The following is a 6,715-nucleotide window of genomic DNA, read 5'->3' on the forward strand; positions in this document are numbered from 1 at the left end:
GTCGGAGCAATAGGGTGGTTGTGATGGGAGATTTTAACTTCCACTACATTGAATGTGATTCGTGTAGTGTTGGAGGCGTAGATGGAGCAGAGTTTGTAAGGAGCATCCAGGAGAGTTTTTTAGAGCAGTATGTAAATATTCCAACTCGGGAAGGGGCCATACTGGACCTGGTATTGGGGAATGATCCCGGCCAGGTGGTTGATGTTTCAGTCGGTGATTACTTTGGGAATAGCGATCACAATTCCGTAAGTTTTAGAATACTCATGGACAGGGACAAGAGTGGTCCGAAAGGAAGAGTGCTAAATTGGGGAAAGGCCAACTATAACAAAATTCTGCAGGAGCTCGGGAATGTGGATTGGGAGCAGCTGTTTAAGGGTAAATCCACATTTGAAATGTGGGAGTCTTTTAAGGAAAGGTTGATTAGAGTGCAGGACAGACATGCCCCTGTGAAAATGAAAGATAGAAATGGCAAGATTAGGGAACCATGGATGACGGGTGGAATTGTGAGACTAGCTAATATGAAAAAGGAAGCATACATAAGATCGAGGCGACTCAAAACTGATGAAGGTTTGGAGGAATATCGGGAAAGTAGGACAAATCTCAAACGTGCAATAAAGAGGGCTAAAAGGGGTCATGAAATATCTTTGGCTAACAGGGTTAAGGAAAATCCCAAAGCCTTTTATTCGTATGTAAGGAGCAAGAGGGTAACTAGAGAAAGGATTGGCCCACTCAAAGACAAAAGAGGGAATTTATGCGTGGAGTCAGAGGAAATGGGTGAGATTCTTAATGAGTACTTTGCATCGGTATTCACAAAGGAGAGGGACAAGACGGATGTTGAGGCTAGGGATGGATGTTTAAATACTCTAGGTCAAGTTGTCATACGGAAGGGGGAAATTTTGGGTATTCTAAAAGACATAAAGGTGGACAAGTCCCCAGGACTGGATGGGATCTATCCCAGGTTACTGAGGGAAAGTGAGGGTCGAAATAGCTGGGGCCTTAACAGATATCTTTGCAGCATCATTGAGCACGGGTGAGGTCCCGGAGGACTGGAGAATTGCAAATTTTGTCCCTTTGTTTAAGAAGGGTAGCAGGGAAAATCCAGGGAATTATAGACCTGTGAGCTTGACGTCAGTGGTAGGCAAACTGTTGGAGAAGATACTGAGGGATAGGATCTATTCACATCTGGAAGAAAATAGACTTATCAGTGAAAGGCAGCATGGTTTTGTGCAGGGAAGATTATGTCTTACTAACCTAATAGAATTCTTTGAGGAAGTGACAAAGTTAATTGATGAGGGAAGGGCTGTAGATGTCATATACATGGACTTTAGTAAGGCGTTTGATAAGGTTTCCCATGGCAGGTTGATGGAAAAAGTGAAGTCGTATAGGGTTCAGGGTGCACTAGCTAGATGGATAAAGAACTGGCTGGGCAACAGGAGACAGAGAGTAGTGGTGGAAGGGAGTGTCTCAAAATGGAGAAAGGTGGTCAGTGGTGTTCCACAGGGATCCGTGCTCGGACCACTGTTGTTTGTGATCTACATAAATGACCTGGAGGAAGGTATAGGTGGTCTGATTAGCAAGTTTGCAGATGATACTAAGATTGGTGGAGTTGCAGATAGCGAGGACGACTGTCAGAGAATACAACAAAATATAGATAGATTGCAGAGTTGGGCAGAGAAATGGCAGATGGAGTTCAATCCAGGCAAATGCGAGGTGATGCATTTTGGACGATCAAATTTAAGAGCGGACTTTATGGTCAATGGAAGGGTCCTGGGGCAAATTGATGTACAAAGAGATCTGGGAGTTCAGGTCCATTGTACCCTGAAGGTGGCAACGCAGGTTGATAGAGTGGTCAAGAAGGCATACAGCATGCTTGCCTTCATCGGACGGGGTATTGAGTACAAGAGTCGGCAGGTCATGGTACAGTTGTATAGGACTTTGGTTAGGCCACATTTGGAATACTGCGTGCAGTTCTGGTCGCCACATTACCAGAAGGATGTGGATGAGAGGGTGCAGAAGAGGTTCACCAGGATGTTGCCTGGTATGGAGGGTGCTAGCTATGAAGAAAGGTTGAGTAGATTAGGATTGTTTTCATTGGAAAGACAGAGGTTGAGGGGGGACCTGATTGAGGTCTACAAAATTATGAGAGGTATGGACAGGGTGGATAGCAACAAGCTTTTCCCAAGAGTGGGGGTGTCAGTTACAAGGGGTCACGATTTCAAGGTGAGAGGGGGAAAGTTTAAGGGAGATGTGCGTGGAAAGTTTTTTACGCAGAGGGTGGTGGGTGCCTGGAACGCTTTACCAGCGGAGGTGGTAGAGGCGGGCACGATAGCATCATTTAAGAGGCACCTAGACAGGTATATGAACGTGCGGGAACAGAGGGAAGTAGACCTTGGAAAATAGGAGACGGGTTTAGATAAAGGATCTGGATCGGCACAGGCTGGGAGGGCCGAAGGGCCTGTTCCTGTGCTGTAATTTTCTTTGTTCTTTGTAAGGGGAATGGACAGGAGGTTCTCTGGATGCAATCGAGACTCCAGGATGGTATGTTGCCTCCCTGGTGCAAGGGTCAAGGATGTCTCGGAGCGGCTGTAGGACATCCTGGGGGAGGCGGGGGGGGGGGGGGGGGTGAACAGCCAGCTGTCGTGGTGTATAGGCACCAACGATATAGGTAAAAAACAGGATGAGGTCCTACAAGCTGAATTCAGGGAGTTAGGAGTTAAATGAAAAAGTAGAACCACAAAGGTAGTAATCTCAGGATTGCTACCAGTGCCACGAGCTAGTTAAAATAGGAATGTCCGGATAGATAGGATGAATGCGTGGCTCGAGAGATGGTGCAAGAGGGAGGGATTCAAATTACAGGGGCATTGGAACTGGTTCTGGGGGAGGTGGGACAAGCACAAACCGGATGGTCTGCACCTGAGCAGGACGGGAACAGATGTCCTAGGAGGGGTGTTTGCTAGAGCTGTTGGGGAGGGTTTAAACTGATGTGGCAGGGGGATGGGAACAAATGCAGGAAGTCGGAGGGGAGTAAAATGAGGACAGAAACGAAAGGCAGTAAGGGGGAAAGTGTAAGGCAGAGAAGACATAGTCAAAAATCAAAAAGAGCCACAGTACAAGGTACAGTGACTGAGGAGAGCTCAGTGAATAGGCCCAGTAATACTAAAAGCAATAAAACGGGAAGTAAAACATTAATGGAAAGCAAGGCAGCAGGTCATTACATGAAGATGTGGGTTCAACTATAAAGAAAATTAGGAGAAAAGTACAAAGGAAAATAACTTGGGGGAGGTTACTGATAGAGGTGTTAAGATTCAAAACAGAGGTATAAAAACCAGCATAAGTGTACTTAACCTGAATGCTTGTCGTGTTCGGAATAAGGTAAATGAGTTGATGGCACAAATCATCGTGAATGACTATGATTTAGTGGCCATTACTGAAACATGGTTAAAGGATGGTCACGACAGGGAGTTAAATATCCGAGGGTATCAAACTATTCGGAAGGACAGAGTGGATGGAAAGGCTGTAGCTCTGTTATTTAAGGATGACATCCGGGCAATAGTAAGGGATGACATTGGTGCTATGGAGGATAAGGTTGAATCCATTTGGGTGGAAATCAGGAATAGTAAGGCGAAAAAGTCACTGATAGGAGTAGCCTATCGGCCTCCAAATAGTAACGTTATGGTGGGGCGGGCAATAAACAAAGAAATAACTGATGCATGTAGAAATGGTACAGCAGTTATCATGGGAGATTTTAATCTACATGTTGATTGGTTTAACCAGGTCGGTCAAGGCAGCCTTGAGTAGGAGTTTATAGAATGTATCCATGATAGTTTCCAAGAACAGTATGTAATGTAACCTACAAGGGAACAAGCGGTCCTAGATCTTGTCCTGTGTAATCAGACAGGATTGATTAATGATCTCATAGTTAGGGATCCTCTTGGAAGGAGCGATCACAATATGGTGGAATTTAAAATACAGATGGAGGGTGAGAAGGTCAAATCAAACACTATTATTCTGTGCTTAAACAAAGGAGATTACAATGGGATAAGAGAACAGCTGTCTAAAGTAGATGGGAAACAAAGACTTTATGGTGAAACAGTTGAGGAACAGTGGAGAACCTTCCAAGCGATTTTTCACAATGATCAGCAAAAGTTTATTCCAACAACAAGGAAAGACGGTAGAAAGAGTGAAAATCGACTGTGGATATCTAAGGAAATAAGGGAGTGTATCAAAATGAAGGAAAAAGCAAAAATACAAAGTGGCAAAGATTAATGGGAGACTAGAGGATTGCAAAATTTTTAGGGGGCAACAGAAAGCTACTAAAAATGCTACAAAGAGTAATATAGATTATGAGAGTAAACTTGCTCAGAATATAAAACCAGATCGTAAAAGTTTCTATTAATATATAAAACAAAAAAGAGTGGCTAAGGTAAATATTGGTCCTTTAGAGGATTAGAAGGGAGTTTTAATAATGGGAGATGAGGAAATGGCTGAGGAACTGAACAGGTTTTTTGGGTCGGTCTTCACAGTGGAAGACACAAATAACATGCCAGCGACTGATAGAAATGAGGCTATGACAGGTGAGGACCTTGAGAGGATTGTTTTCACGAAGGAGGTAGTGATGGGCAAGCTAATGGGGCTAAAGGTAGACAAGTCTCCTGGCCCTGATGGAATGCATCCCAGAGTGCTAAAAGAGATGGCTAGGGAAATTGCAAATGCACTAGTGATAATTTACCAAAATTCACTAGACTCTGGGGTGGTCCCGGTTGGTTAGAAATTAGCAAACGTGACACCACTGTTTAAAAAAGGAGGTAGGCAGAGAGCAGGAAATTATAGGCCAGTGAGCTTAACGTTGGTAGTAGGGAAGATGCTGGAATCTATCATCAAGGAAGAAATAGCGAGGTATCTGGATGGAAATTATCCCATTGGACAGACGCAGCATGGGTTCATAAAGGGCAGGTCATGCCTAACTAATTTAGCGCAAATGTTTGAGGACATTACCACTGCGGTAGATAACGGGGAGCCAATGGATGTGGTATATCTTGATTTCCAGAAAGCCTTTGACAAGGTGCCACACAAAAGGTTTCTGCATAAGATAAAGATGCATGGCATTAAGGGTAAAGTAGTAGCATGGATAAAGGATTGGTTAATTAATAAAAGCAAAGAGTGGGGATTGATGGGTGTTTCTCTGGTTGGCAATCAGTAGCTAGTGGTGTCCCTCAGGGATCCGTGTTGGGCCCACAATTTTTCACAATTTACATAGATGATTTGGAGTTGGGGACCAAGGGCAATGTGTCCAAGTTTGCAGATGACACTAAGATGAGTGGTAAAGTAAAACGTGCAGAGGATACTGGAATTCTGCAGAAGGATTTGGATAGGTTAAATGAATGGGCTAGGTTCTGGCAGATGGAATACAATGTTGACAAATGTGAGGTTATCCATTTTGGGAGGAATAACAGCAAAAGGGATTATTATTTAAATGCTAAAATATTAAAACATGCTGCTGTGCAGAGAGACCTGGGTGTGCTAGTGTATGAGTTGTAAAATGTTGGTTCACTGGTACAACAGGTGATTAAGAAGGCAAATGGAGTTTTGTCCTTCATTCCTAGAGGGATGGAGTTTAAGACTAGGGAGGTTATGTTGCAATTGTATAAGGTGTTAGTGAGGCCACATCTGGAGTATTGTGTACAGTTTTGGTCTCCTTACCTGAGAAAGGACGTACTGGCGCTGGAGGGTGTGCAGAGGAGATTCACTAGGTTAATCCCAGATCTGAAGAGGTTGGATTATGAGGAGAGGTTGAGTAGACTGGGACTGTACTTGTTGGAATTTAGAAGGATGAGGGGGGATCTTATAGAAACATATAAAATTATGAAGGGAATAGATAGGATAGATGCAGGCAGGTTGTTTCCTCTGGCGGGTGAAAGCAGAACTAGGGGGCATAGCCTCAAAATAAGGGGAAGTAGATTTAGGACTGAGTTTAGGAGGAACTTCTTCACCCAAAGGGTTGTGAATCTATGGAATTCCTTGCCCAGTGAAGCAGTTGAGGCTCCTTCATTAAATGTTTTTAAGATATAGATGGATCGTTTTTTGAAGAATAAAGGGTTATGGTGTTCGGGCAGAAAAGTGGAGCTGAGTCCACAAAAGATCAGCCATGATCTCATTGAATGGCGGAGCAGGCTCAAGGGGCCAGATGACCTACTCCTGCTCCTAGTTCTTATGTTCTTACGAGATTTGCTGGTGTCGAGCGCTGAGACGTCCATTGTGACGAGGAACGTTCCTGTTCAACTGGTCCATTGGTGCTGAGTTTCTGTGTGAAGTCCATCGTATCGCGACAGTAGCTGGGCGTTCCTTGTACAATGGGTTTCAAGATGCCCTCGATGTAGCCAGAGAGGTTCTCACATAGGGTCCCAGTGCCTGATACGATAGGTCGGCCTGGTGTGTTGGCCTTGTGTATTTTTGGGAGGCAGTAGAGATCTCCAACGCGGAGAGTACATGGGATGAGAGCACGTAGGGTGCTCTGAAGGTCTGGATCCAAGGTCTTTATCAATCTGTTGAGTTGGCGGGTGTGTTCCTTGGTCGGATCTGCGGGTAACTGTCTGTAGTGTTCCTGGTTGTTGAGTTGTCAGTACACGTCTTTCCAGTAGTCCGTTCTGTTCAGTGTGGGACAGGAATAGTACCTCAGGAGACTACACTTCATAAAGGAGATTGTGCCATCACTTTC

The sequence above is a fragment of the Scyliorhinus canicula genome, chromosome 3 (assembly GCF_902713615.1).
Source record: "Scyliorhinus canicula chromosome 3, sScyCan1.1, whole genome shotgun sequence".
Classification (NCBI taxonomy): Eukaryota; Metazoa; Chordata; class Chondrichthyes; order Carcharhiniformes; family Scyliorhinidae; genus Scyliorhinus; species Scyliorhinus canicula.